This window comes from Tetrao urogallus (assembly GCF_951394365.1).
Source record: "Tetrao urogallus genome assembly, chromosome: 1".
NCBI lineage: Eukaryota > Metazoa > Chordata > Aves > Galliformes > Phasianidae > Tetrao > Tetrao urogallus.
In genome coordinates, this window is record NC_136813.1 from 3,013,203 (window position 1) to 3,027,807 (window position 14,605).

Here is a 14,605-nt window from a genome sequence, read left to right on the forward strand (position 1 = left end):
AATGGAGAAGCAGATGAAGATAATTACTTTACCAGCCTGTGTTTGATGCTGAAATGACTCTCGCATCCCTCACTGATGCATCTATTGTGTGGTGTAGAAATTCAGTCAGTGTTCCTTGGAGTTTTGGATTAATTCTCATGAGCTAGAGGGCAAGCAGTACAGGTGCATTTCTTTAGAACTGATCCTTTCTACCTCCCAGTGTGTGTATGCTGAATTATCTGAGCTTTTGTGCACCAACAGAAGCGAAATAAGACCACCGCCACCACCACCCTCCCACCCAAACAAACAGAACAAGGTCAAATGTAAGTCGTGTTGTTACAGTTTATTCATTGCTTCCACAGGGGTGATGTTTCAGATGAGTTTAACCCATATAGCATTCAGTTCTTGGGCTCTGTTTTGATTTGAACGTTTGTATGATAAGTACTGTGTCCTTCTTGCATCCATACTCTGGGAAGCACGTGTCTTGTAGGCTTTGAAAAGTGGATATAACTGATCTTCGTAATTTCTGTGCTGTGGTTCCAAAGGGTTTATGATTCTCTGTCAGAAGAATCTGTTGTTGGTACCAACTCAGTGTTTGGTTTCAGTTCTGATCAAACTTCAGTGGTGTTTCTGGGTGTGTGGAATAAGGCCTTGTGCTGTTGTCTGTGAGTAATGCACATGGCCTACAACAGAACTGCTTTCAGATGGAGTAAACTCATGTTGGCACAGTGGCAAGCATCTTGAAAGCAGCTTCAGGCTTCCAAGGAACTGTTGTCAGATTCTTTCTTGGCCTCTGATCCTGTGTCGCTATGTTCTGCCACCTTCATTTAAGAAAATACGCTTTTATTACCTTTTGTTTTCATTGAATGCTTGTTTACCATATTTCTTGAGCTGTTCTTTCCTTATAGAACCAATATTTGGGGAGGTTGGGGGTGAGGGGGGCAGAGGAGACATTGTTTTGGTCTGCTTACGATTCAGGTCAGGCAGGGCTGGGCTCTGAGCACCTGATCGAGCTGTAGGTGTCCCTGTTCGTGGCAAAGGACCAGATGGCCTCAAAGGTCCCTTCCAACTCAACTCTGTGATTAGAGCCACTTCTGCCAGTGTTTCTGAAATCCTTCCTATTTTTCGTCTAGATGAGAGGTAGAGGTGAGTTGGCTGTTACCTGTGTTGTTAGATACAAGAGATTTCGTTCACATAGATACTACTATCAGAGAATTCTCTGTTGGAAACTAACACAAAAATACCTGTGCTTTCTTTGAGCAAGCCTTAAAAATAAATAAATAAATAAATAAAAATTGAGCTGTCAACAAATACACCTGTATCTCTGTTCTGCATGGGAGTCATTACTTTGGAACCTGTCAATTTGCTTAATGTACTTCAAGTTGGGAAAACATCTTGGATGCTGGAATTTGACTGCCGTGTATATACTCTCACCTGTTCCTCTCGAACATCCTGCTTTATTTTGCTTCCTTTGCCAGAGGCTTTGAAAAGGGGCCAGAGGCTGAAAAGCTTGATATTGCTGTGAGTGAAAATAAAGAAAGAAATGAAGTGAAATAAAGCCAAACTGTCTGGCTTCAAGAGCTCTGTCTGTTCTTTCTATCATGAAGTGGCAGGTGAAGGAAGAATCGTGAGGATTAATTGGGTGTGATCAGCCCAGCTGCCTGGCTGCAGCTGAATTATTTAAAGGCATCATGAAACCAATGATTTCTAAAGTGCTGCTTAAAAAGAAGACAGTGTCACAGCCCTGCAGCCTTCAAGACTGAAAGGGATTTGGACGTGCAGCTTTAATGACCTGATTGCAGGAAGCCGCATCAACACATTTCCTCTTTAAACTTATCAGGTTCCTTCAGGGAGCTCCCTCAACTTAGGGGGCGGGAGAGATGAAAAGGTAAGGGAAAATTAAACTAATTGATGGTGGCTGTAATGTCAGGTGGAGTGCACAGAGCAGTGTGGAGCTGCGGGATGCTTTTCAGCACGAACACTTCTCACTTGGTTTTTCGTGCTGTGGACAAAAGGAAGTTGATAGAAGGGTCTCTTTATTCGAAGAGGGATATTGCAGAAGGAAGCTCGTTAGGCAGACAGCTGTCTCTGCTTACAAGTAACTTTTGGTCAGTGGCAAATACTGCTGCGTTATTTTTATTTCTCTTCCTAGTTTGTGTATGGGTATGCTACAGCTGGAAGATAATCTTGTAGCCTTGCTCTGATTTATAATTTTTCCTTTTCTGTGTGTGGGTCTCTGATCCTTGATGCTCCTCTACCTGTCATCTCATGATAGCTTAATTTTTACAGCTTTCATTAAAAGGCATGGTCAAAGGCTTCAGGAAAATCCAGGCTTGCCCAGTGAACTCGTTCTCTTCTATCCCTCACCTTGTGGATGTGCTTAAAACTCGTGTGTGTTGTATAGCTACTGAGTGACAATAAAAGCCTTAAATATGGTTTAACAATGCGTTTAATTACTCTATAATTAGTGCTTCGCATTCGGTACTTGTACAGCTGGCATTTGGACATCTGCCACTCCACATGGTAACAGAGCAGTGGCATTTGTACAGTTCAATTCTACTACATGCAGGCTGAAGCAGAGAAACTTATGAACTGCATGGTATGAATCTGCAGAGTATGTATTATTAACTAAGCATGGGAAGGTTAATGTAAAATAAATTGTGGTAAAGGAACACTGCTGAGTTCTGAATGCCTGTAAATGAGCCTTTAGTGACAGCTGTCCCAACTGAAAAACAAAAATGTCTTCAGTCTGTTTGGAGTTTGTCTTTTATTTTTGAAACTGCTGTTTCTGTAATGCGTTTTCCATATTTGCTGGAGCCTTCTGTAGAACAGTGGGGAACATGTTTTCTAAACAAAAGAATAATATTAATCACTGCAAAAATGTTCAGAGGAACTCGGTGTTGTTTGCAAGCCCAGGAGCTAAGTGGTATATGGTCATTTTGTCCTGCAGTGCCTGCAAGCACTATTTGGCCATTCTCTCACTTTTTCAGTGGCATAAAGGGGGTCACAGGAAGGTTCACAGATCGTGAGAGGTTAAAAAATGCAAAAAGAGTTTTTAGTTCAAAGTACATACCAAATAATAACACGTACAATGCTGGGAGTGAGTCCAGCTGCAAGCAGTTCTCGAGTCAAAGCTACCTACCTTTGGCTTTGAGTTTTCTATCGGTGCAACTCTTCATGCCTGCCTCATTAATTACAGCCATTTTTCAGTCCATTAGCAGAGAAGAAAAGCTGCTGCATGAATTGGAGGCGCTTGATTATTTTGGTAGTTTTGGAAGCATTACAAAGAAGTCAGGAAAGTGTCAGGTAAAAAGAAATTTTTAGACAATATTAGAGCTCAGAAAACAGAATCACTGGTTTTGCACTGATCTTTTTTACCACTGACGGATCTGAGTATCTCAGTATCCCAGACAGGCAAGCTCTGGGTAGGGTTGCAGTGATTTTACAGGCAGCATTTAGGTTTGACAATTTGGGCACAGATCTTTTTGTGCATCTGAAAAAGTGAGTGTAAATACTCAGGTTTCTTGTGCTAGCTCACACAGGTCATAAAATTATCATTAAGGTTGGCAAAGACCTCTGAGATCATCTGGACCTACGGTCAATCCATCACCACCATGCCTGCTAAACCATGTCCCTCAGTGCTGTAAAGTATCTTGACCAGGCTTATTTATTTCTTTAAAGGGAACCAGTGTGTCTGCAGCCTGGGAGGTAGCAGCTCTCATTCATTCATTTCTGGTGGCAGAGAGGCACCCTTGGTGCTCAGCCCCCCCCAACCATCTGATGCTTCTCTCCATTTCTTGACCTTTCCAACTGGTGACTCAGCCTGCCTTCTACACTGCACATCTTTCCTGAGGGAAATTCCAAAACTTTATTTCCAAATTGAGATTAATGACCAGCAGCAATTTTGCTTTCCAGCTGTGTCCTGGGGCGTTACTTTATTGTATCATTTTTTTTTTATTGTCATTGGTTTTGCTGGGGAGATGTTATTCCTTAGTTCGATTTGTTTTCAGAATGTAGTGTCCTTGGAGTGACCTAGCAGTGATACAGGCATCTCTTAAAGGATCTCCAGCTGGCTGTGTGAGCAAGAAGTTATTTTCCCTTGCAGCCTGGTCCAAGCAACACTGTGCTATTGATTCTCTTCTCTAACCAGAGGAGCTGGTGAAGATGAATCACCACAAGTTCTTGTTAGCTGGGCAACTTTTAGGCTTTCAGTTTGAGATTTGACTTTTGGGTTTGAGGAGAAGACAAGGTTTGCTCTGCTTTAGGCAGGAAAATAGACAAGCAGAATTAGAGAAAGACAATGCTGAGGGTGAGCTGGACATCTGCCTCTACCTGCAGGTTTGCACCAGGTGTGGGTATCCAGGACACAATGAGTAATTTACACCAACCCTTCTTTCCTCTCAATATCTTCCTTCACATTTGCTTCCCTGTGAGTTGGGGTGTATGGCAGTGGATGTCTGTGTATGACTTGTGTGGTTTCCAGCTAGTAGGATTTCAGTATATCAACCTTATGGTCATAAAGCATGACCTTGGAAGCTCTCTTACTTATACAGTGCCTTAATGAGCTCATTATTTGCAGTGAAAGCTCAAGATACTACTGCCCTGTAGGCTGGATTTTCAGTAATTGCTAACTGCAATTGGATAGGGGCCTTCATTTGGACAAGATCCAGCATCCAGAAATCAGATAAGGTATTAGACCAAAAGGAAGGAGACTGTAGTGCTGTTGTAAGATAGTTAAGCATTAATAATAGCCTGGAGCACTGATGATCCTGGGACAAAGTAATTCTGTCCGCTGTCATTTCTTCATCACGTATTTCCATCCTCCCGAGTCAGAGCCATTTGTTTGTTTGGACCATGGTTTGCCTCCCAACTGGAAAGCATGCTGCTCCTATCCCCTCTAATGGGTGTTTTGACCTTACCATGAGGAAGCACAGGGATCCTTGAAGAATTACTTGCATATCTTCTTTGTGAAATAGTATCTGCAGACCTGGCTGTGCTCTGAAGCAGTTTCCAGCATTGCTGTGCTGTTAAGGACAGCCAGGTCTATGCTGGCTCTGGACTGCAGCGGGCCAGGGTACATTCCTCCCATAGGGCACAGTTCTTTTCAGGCTCTTGTTGATTTATAAATAAAGATTTATATATGTCAAAGTTGCTCTGGGCGATATTTTGCTCATGAGTAAAAAAACAATGTCTTTTTTCCTCCCCCCCCAAGTTGTTTTTACAGCTGTGGAAATGAATAGAAGGGGAGAGCAGTCTGGAGAAGCAAAAGGTTTTTCTACCAACTTTCGATTTGGTAACAGAGGCTTAGAAAGAGAGCAAAAGCAAGGTGCTTGTGTTCATGGCCTACCGTTACCTGCAGGTCAGGCTTCTGCAAATGGCTCTCCATAAAGCTGCAGCTAGCTTCATAATGTGGGAGATCATAACTTTCTTCAGAAGCAGCAGAGTGAAAACCAGGTGAGAATTGCTGGCTTATATTGCTTGTGGCTCTTTGGAAATGGTGACTGTTGGCTCTAAGAAGAATCAGCTCAATTGGATTGCGTAGATGCTTCGGGAAGTAGCAGAGAAGTGTGGCAGGGCAGTGAAATCATCCAGCAGATGTTGTTTTCCTTCACTTAACCAAGCTGCTATGGCTTTGTGGTCTGTGATATCACAGTTGTTTTTCACTCAGGCGTTTGGGACTTGATGGCTGTTAATTCTTTTAAGGTCCAAGTTTATCTTCCTATGATACTGTCTTCCATACGATGTCCAATGGGAGCACAATACTCGAATGCCAAAATTGAGTCCATCATACTTAAATTTGCCTGTATTTTTTTCCTCTTTTCTGTTGCAGGCTGTAGAGAAATGTTTCCTTTTCCTAAACATATCCCATTGTGAGGTCTTCTATTCTTTTTGTTGTTTTGTCCTTGAACTTTCTCACAGTGATTTCCATATGTCTTTTGTGTTAATTTATATTTTCTTCCACTTTTACTGTACTTCTACATTTGTCTCAGAGCTGTCCTCTAAAAGTTTCCTCTGCCAGTCTTCGAGCCAGCAGTTGTGCTGGGAACTTGGTTCATTTTGTGTTCAGTTTGCTTATCTTTGCACAGTAGATCTTCTTCCTGCCCAAATGTCTTCCAGCTAACATATGAATTGTTTCTTTGCAGCTACTGTATTAAACAAAGACGGTGTGTAAAGCTTTAGTCTTCAATGCACTGCATTCTCTCTTGCCATATTTGGTTTAGATTATGAGATTGTTGAATTTAGACTTCAAACTTACTGTCTTTATGGAGAAGAATCTTCATTTTCACATAGGTAGAATCATAGAATGGCCAGGGTTGGAAGGGACCTCAGGAATCATGAATCTCCAACCCCCTGCCACATGCAGGGCCACCAACCTCCGCATGTAATACCAGACCAGGCTGCCCAGGGCCCCATCCAGCCTGGCACTGAACACTTCCAGAGACAGGGCATCCACAGCCTCTCTGGGCAGCTGTTCCAGCACCTCACCACTCTCACAGTAAAGAACTTAATAAATAGCTTTTGCCAACATTTTTGGGCTAATAGGCAACTACTTTAATTTTTCGAGTGAGAACATGCAAGTTGTGTTGAAATGATGAAATGACAGGTAAAAGGAGTTACAAATAGCAGACCAGGAGAAGACACGGCCTTCAAATGTTGGGTTAGTGAATGAGGTACAGAAGTCCTTGCAGGAGATTGTCACCTGAATTACAGACTGTTAGAAAGACTTCAAAGGTGACGTACTTAGAAGAAAAAAACCTAAAAGAAGTAAAGTTGGATGTTAGGAAGTGAATAAGAGTAATAAGAGTCAGTCATATCAGAGATCAGATGGTTGCTGGTTTTTTCATTATTTTCTTTATCTCATACAGAATCACAGAATTGTAGGGGTTGGAAGGGACCTCCAGAGATCATTGAGTCCAACCCCCCTGCCAAAGCAGGTTCCCTACACCAGGTATGGATGTTGTATTGAGGGGCATCGTTTAGTGAGTACTATTGGTGATAGGTGGGTGGTTGGACTGGATGATCTTGAAGGTCTTTTCCAACCTTGGTTATTCTGTGATTCTGTGATCATTGTGTTGGCAGCCATATGGTTCTTAAGGTGGTGCTGCAAGAAAAAATGGCAGTTAATTCTGGATGGAGGTTTCTGTTGGTTTGCTGATGAGAGAGAAAAAGTCATCAAGTGGTATTGTGGTGGTTGATGTGTGTCTGATTCAGGCTGTGGTTGCTCCTGGTTCATCATCTCAATGTGCTGTTTTACATTTATCACACCCCATCCTCCCTTTCATTTTCCTATCATCTGTGTGAGATGAATCATCAGTAGGAGAGACTTTTAGCTTTATCATTCTGGACACCCATGAGAAATCCATGATGAAAGTCAGGAAGGCAGGAAAGCAAGAGGGTTTGGATTTTGATGAAAGCTTTCTAAAGTTAGTGCTGCAGGTATCTTGAAAAAAGCACTGATCCATGTTATTTTCTGGTGCTCACCTTTCAGAGATGCTGAGCTCTCATGCTTCACTTCACAGTGCCTGGGAAGGAGCTGCCAAAGCCTCTGAGACCATTCCCATAGGATACTGTGCCTCAAGGCACTGCATCTGGAGTAAGGGTAGAGGATGCTGAGCTGGATGTACTCTGCTAACTCAACATCAGCTGCCAGAAGCTGTGCTTCTGTGCTCAGAGAGTCTCAGGCTTAGAGGAGTTGGTGCAGGCACTGAGTGTGAAGCCAGTACACTGATCCCAGTGTAGGAGAGGAAAGGTGAACAAGAAGGAGTTAAGTATGATGAAAATCAAATTAAATGGATGATCTCTGTAACAAACATCATCATAATCACTTCAGTTTTAACATTGACTCGAGAGTAAGCTTGCCTTTCTTGGTAGCTTCTTGGCAGTCTGACATCAGTTTGTCTTAAAATAACATTTCAAATAGGTTTTATTTTGTTTCCAGTAAAGGCTGTAGTGGCAGCAAATCTGCCCTTCAGCAATGAGCTTATCACATGTAATATTCAAACTTTACATCATCTCAGCCTAATCTCTTTACACTTTGATTGCATTTTCCAGATGTAGGTACTTGCTTTCAGTGTGCTTTCTAGATTGATATTGCAAATGATGTGTCTGTGTTAACTGTTTTACCTTCAGATTTACCTGCAAAATCCTTCCAGGTGTACTTCCAATGATTGGTCTGCTTGTGTCTTAGGTGTGCGTTTATCAGGGAAATGATGCTTTCTTTCCCTATATTCCAGAAAAGCAATGTTCAAAGATGGCATATCAGCTACTGGTAATGAAAATGAAGTCTAGTTAGTTGTGGATGCCTTGGATTGGAAATAAAGTATAGTGGTAAGGAGGTGTTTGCTGTCTTGTTTGTTCAGACTTCTTGCAGACTCAAGAAAATGGTCAAGGATATATTCTGGCATTTTTGTTTCGTTCTCAAATACTGTTACATTTAGTATAATACTCTCCTCTGAACCCCAAAAATATTTATTAATGCTTCAGAATACCTTGTATTGTAGGCGTGCCTGGATGTGATAGGCATGGTTAAAGCCATAGGAAGATAATTATCAAAACTGGCCTTCAGTAGTGAGGAACTACAGAGAAAGGAGGACAGTCCAAGCCCACAGCAGCCCTGCTGAGTATCTCCCTTCTATCCTTGGAAAAAGTGCCCTTGAAGTGACAGAAGGACCACCTCTGCTTTGGAATCCTGAAGTAAGATATCACATTGATGTCCTGGGCAGATGCTCTTTCCACAGCTGGTTTAATCCCATATGGAGGAGATGCTGAGAACATCCCCTGTCCTTCATGCTCTCAACTCACGCCCTCAGAAGAACCACACATCCACGTGTGGCTTTTCCTTCATTTTGTTATCTTCTTTAAGAGTTCCAGTAGGAGGAGAACTCCATTATGCTAAATGTTGTAAGAACTGGTAACTAAAGAACTACAGTTCTTACTCTTGCATACTTTGAAACTATAATTAGAAGAGGTGATGTGGGTAAGTCAGTTATTGTGTTAGGTAAGGGTAGTAGAGTGGCTGGACATACTCTCTTCTAACCTGTCTTCCCCTCGCAGGGGTATTAAGGATAAATACACGGAAGACTGGGGTGGTTCAGACACTGCAGTAATAGAAACTAAATAGGTAGTGAATATTTTTTTTGCTTTTGAGAGGGAAAAGCAAAAGCTGCTTAGTCCAACAATGGGTGTTTCACCATCGAAGTTGAAATCTGCATTATTTTACGTGGTTGTGCAGCTATCAGTTTCTAATGAAGAAATGTATGGAGTTATTTTAAAATTTGCTTTCACGCATTTATTTTTTTTTTAGAGCAACATAAGGAATAAGATCAGTGCTGGAACAGTCTCCTGTTAGGTTCTAATTTTTTAGTGTTTTTATTACGAAGTAGCAAAGCGATTTTCATAGAGGTGAGAGTCAGGAAAAGGATAACTTAATTGTAACCCAGAGCAATTCAGAAGCTGTAAGGAGACATACCAAGGAGAGGGCTGTGCACTAGAAAATACCTGTACAGTGTGGGTGTTCAAACTGAGCTTGCTCACGCCAGCTCTGTTAGTCAGCAGCATTGAGAGCTTTCTCTTCTAATTACCTTCTACACGTTGGTTGTTTTGAAGAACACAAACGTGTCATGCAATACTGTAATCGGAGTAGAAGCATCTACAGAAATATTGGCTGAGTGGGTACACTGAATGCCAAGGGATGAGTTGTGCTGCTGGGATATGAGATGCATAAAGCTGTAAGTCAGCACTTCTTGCTTGATGCAGCATGTTGGAACTGCTCATAAAAGCCCTGGAGATAAAAATCAAATTGCGTTGTTAATAATTAATCTTTTTTTTTTTTTTTCCTTGAAATTACCTCATTACCCCTCCCTGATCCACTGAATCGCTGGAGTGCTTTACCTGTGCAGTTTTGTTTGAAGGATACCAGTGTATATTTAAGGATCCAGAGAACTGAAGACTCAGCAAGGCAGCAGCAGCCAAGAGAGGTCAAAGCACAGGTCTGGGATGCTGACTTCAAGCACAAAACCTCCTAGCTGGCCACCTGTTTTCCTTTGTAGTGCTCCTGGTTGCTCTTACCTGAGCCCCTTCTGACTTGTCCCTCTCAGATTTTTCCATAATATTACACTAAGGTATGTTTCTTATTTGCCTAAACCTATGCATAGCTGGATTAATACAGTATTCCTTTCCAATCTGCTTAATCTATCACAATTTCCTGTGGTGTTCTACCGACCTTTAAATGTTAAAATTCTTACTATTTATAATAGCCTGGTCTTTAGGTTTCTAAATTTAAAATAAATAAATAAATAAATAAATAAAAGAAGGAACAGCTTAGGGAGATCAGTCCCTGTAATAACCCATTAGATTGTATTGCATCTGGACCAATTCTCGTGGTTCTTGAGTAAGTTTTCATACGCAGCTTATACAGTTCAGTAGTCACACTGCTATTTGTTTCCTTCAGTGTTTTTCCCGTGTTGTTATTTGAACTGTGATGACTAATGTAAGTTGCAGCTGAATTGCTACAAGTAGTAGCTTCAGTTAATGTCCATGTAAAGGACATCAAGACTTCCTTAGCATATGGAAAGGAGACCTGAATTGCAAGAGGTAGGAATCAGTCATTTAAAAAGTACCTTCTCCTTTTCTTTAAGGTCAGGATTGGTCTGGTGCTCCAGCCTGGAGTCACTGGGTTGTGCTTCTCTGAATAACAGGAAGCTGACATCGATCTTTCATGCACATTAGCAAGTAGGGAGCTCAGTAATCACCTACTGGCAGAATTCCCGTCAGGATGACTCGCTTTTCTCCCCTCAAGGTCCTTCTGAAATATCAAACGGAGACAGGAGTTTTCATTTCCTGATGCTCTGGAGTGCAGTTATTGTGGACTTTGAAGTGGAAGATATTAAAAATGGCTGGTGGAAGTTGAAATCTAATTGCTAGACAGCCCTCCTAGTGCTAACTTAAGTGAAAGCAGTTCCAGATTGAAGGTAGTAGCCAAACCAGCTGATCCTGTGTAGTTGGGTTTTCTCAGCAATTATGAAATGCTGGATTTTGGAAAGTCAGTGATGCAAACATCTTCTGGGCTCTGTTAGTTATTATTCACTGACAATATATAGCATGTACTGTATGGAAACTGGATTTCTTCAAATTAATTCCTTTGCTGATTGCTTACAATGCCGTGGTAGATGAGCTGTGAGGCACTTCTGTCTTAGCAAGGACTCCCATGTTGGGTTTGACTGAGATTCTGGTAAGGAGATATTCTAGAATCCTCCGTTGTGTTTAAGTCGTTAGGCTGCCTACTTCTCCAGTTTGGAATTCAGATTTCAACACCTTTTTGTCATTTTTTTGTCTCACCTCACCTGTTGCAGCTGGGACTACTCTTCTTATGCCATTCTTACACTGTTGATCTCTGAGTTTCTTTGGTTTCCCATCTCTAGAAATCCTTCCATGAAGAGAATCCATCCTTTCTTAAGGAGAGGATATTTCCATGGTAGGTGGTTGTGCCCTCAGATAAAGAGCCACTCTTTGCACCAGAGCTGCTTGAGATGCTTCCGAGAACAAAAACTGTGAGATAGAAATTGTATCTGAAAGCAGCTAAAAGGATGATTCAAGTTCTGAATGTATCATGAGGCCATCTGACAGGCTTTGGTTTTTTTTATCCGTTAATGGGAAAAAAGGAGCAGCTATGTGATCCAGGTACTGCACTAAAATTGTGCTGTGCAGTGTGACGTGCACACAATGGAATAGATCATTTTCGCCTCAAAATCTTGTTTGTTTTCTAATCACACAAGACACATTGACTTTACAGGAGCTAGGTGTGTATATTTGAGAACACAGGAGCTACTTCCCTTTCTTGTGTTTCACAGTGAGCTGCTGTTGATTTTAAGGGTAGGTTGAAAGCCTGTAATGAATATCATGATTCTTAGAAGCTTTTAATAGCTAGCTGACATCTTAAGCTGGAAAAAAATCATGTTGTTCTTCGCTATCTGAAGGTAATGGTTATTTTTGTTGTTGGTTTGAGTCTTGCAGAAACCATACTGAATTCAAAAGTCTTCCTTTGAGTGTGAGACAGCCAGATGGAGAGCAGAAAGGCAAACGTCTTAACATTTGAAAAAGGTCCTTACAGTTGGTAAACCTTAACTTATTCTATGTACAAACACAGGAGAAAGGATCTCTTAACACTGTAAACCATGTTAGGTCACCTTGCCAAAAGCAGAAAATGATAATTTTGGCTTCTTTTTAAATATCATTTCTCTTCCTGCAATGAAAACATTCCTATTTTCTCTCTGTGCTATGTTCCTGCATCCTGCAAAGTATTTTTTCTGACCGTGCTTGATGTATTTGCAACTTCACATGGTTTATCCTTGTAACTTCTCATCCACGTTTATTGTAGAAATAACTTTCTAACATAGAAGTGACTGCATCTTGGGGAAAACTGAAAGCTTATGAAAGTAGGGTCCTTCAGGTTTGTGTACCTTAGCTATACCAAACCCTTCAGATAAGAGTATATTGCGACCATGTTTGCCTGTAAATGCTGTTTCCTCTTGAAGTTTTGTTTGTAACTTTGGTGTAAACCACTAACCATGTAATTTCAGTCTCTGTACAGATCTTCATGCATTTATGATACCATAAGTATATTTTTAATGGTCCAAAGATGACTGTACATGCATAGGGGAAAAAAAAGACCAGTCAGTTTTGCTGCTGTGTTTGTATAATAGAGTGCAGCTGTGGTGAAACACAAATAGAGTTGTCCTTCCTGGAGACAAAGGCTTGATGAAGTGATGATCTGATTTTGTTTTGGTACAGTATGGTGTTCTCCCAAGGAATAAAATCATCCTCTGAAACAACACTTTGTTATAACAGTCTTGAAATCACTTAAGAAATTTGGCAAGGTTCGTCATCCAGTCTGCCAGTTAACATGGTTAGAAGTTAAACTTTTATTACACTTGGTACCAGGTCAAATCTTCATGCTCGTAGGCCACCATATCGCATCACTCCAGTGTTGGAGCTGACTGAGCTTCACCCTAGAGCAGCAGACAGCCCGTTACTATTGGGAAGTAACCCATAAATGATTCCTCCTCATTTGGAAGATATTTTCTACCTGCTAGGATGCATTTATTTAAGCTTAGTTTATTATCCATTTATTCATTTGTCACTCTTATCCTTTATTTCACATAGCTCCCTTTTATCTATGGCATCGCCCATGCTGTGTTTGTGGAGCCTGGTTTTATGTGTATATTTACAGTATAACTTTCCCATTTTCAACTTCAGTATCTGTTTCCTTTAAAACTTGTTTCAGTCAGTCCTCTGTTAATTACCTTCCGAGCAATGGGGCTGCAATTACTTGTCATCTTTTTCTTTTTTGGGATTGTCTGCTAATTTCTGTGCATGTCCCACTGCCACTTTTGAGGGAATTAGTAAAAATCCTTTTTAATGAATGGGTGAGCTCTTCTATACGAGGATAATCCCGAAAAAATGAACACGACTTTTATGAAATCCACACTCCTGGGGACAGTATGTTGAATAACTGCCTTGTTTTGGTTCTTGAAATAAGTAATTTTGCCAGCAGCGTGCTATAGAACACTGCTCCCCCGCTCCTGTTGCCTTTATTTAATAACAAAGCAGCACAATTTTCAATAAGTGTTTCCCAAATAGCCTTGCTTAATCCATGCTGTAAACATTCTGAATAATATGGGCCAAAAACTGCCCACGAGGAGTGTCAGGAATTTACGGCTACATTAGGTCTGCAGCATTTCCTATCGCAGCAGGATGGTCTTAAAATTAAATGCTCATAAATTTTCAATAATTTAACGTAATTATAACTTTACAGGAAGTGTTGGAGCCTTTGTTTTCCTACGGAAGAATCTCTTTTCTGTCTTCCTGTATCCATTAGCAGTTTGTTATCCTACTGCAGATGGCTTTGAAGGTCACGTGCCTTCCCATCTATGGATAAACAATGTGGTATTTCTTTTATTCAGCACTTGCATATTTGAATTTTTGCCAGGTTTTTGACAATTTCATCATAAAGTGACCTTTAACAGTGATATTTACATCAATTCTAACAACATCTTTGTTAGATGGATGTATTTGACAGCTCCTTCGGAAAGCAGGAGTTTTGCTATCCAGTCTGTGTAGCCTTTGCTCTATTTTCTGAGGCTAGATGACATCTCTGCCTGATTTGTGGGTAATGGTGATGGTGATGTACCACATAGTGCTGCATTTTCAGCAGGTTTCTTCCAAACCTGGTCTCCTGCGTCACTGTAGGAACATGCTGATAGGTTAATGATTCCCCAGAGATGCAAGGCATCCAAAAGGCCTGTTATATTGGTTCAAGCTAGTGTGTATTTGCAGAGCTGTTTTGATTTGTGGCCTCTCATTATCTTCATACATTGTGCCTGTGGCTATTGAGATCTTTGGAAATCAGACTTTACATTTTGGCTATCTGCATTTAACTGATGGCGTGTGAAATTTTGCAGCTTAATTTATATGAGCAAGGTTTTGCCTTCTTTTCTATCTGCTCTTGCCTAACTTGCATGTCATTTCATTCCCATTGCAAAACCTTTCTCCTTGAAACTTTGATTTGTGGTTGGGCTCAAAATCTGAATCCTCTCTGCTGAGAAATGTGCTATTTCCTTTTACTTCA

General features: G+C 41.0%; 1 protein-coding gene across 1 annotated transcript in view; it reads left to right on the plus strand.

Annotated features, from left to right (window-relative positions):
• Nucleotides 1-14,605, plus strand: part of ACER3 (alkaline ceramidase 3) — a gene marked incomplete at both ends in the record, with an annotated part of 49,671 nt that overhangs the window by 2,535 nt on the left and 32,531 nt on the right. The gene's annotated exons all lie outside the window — the stretch shown is intronic.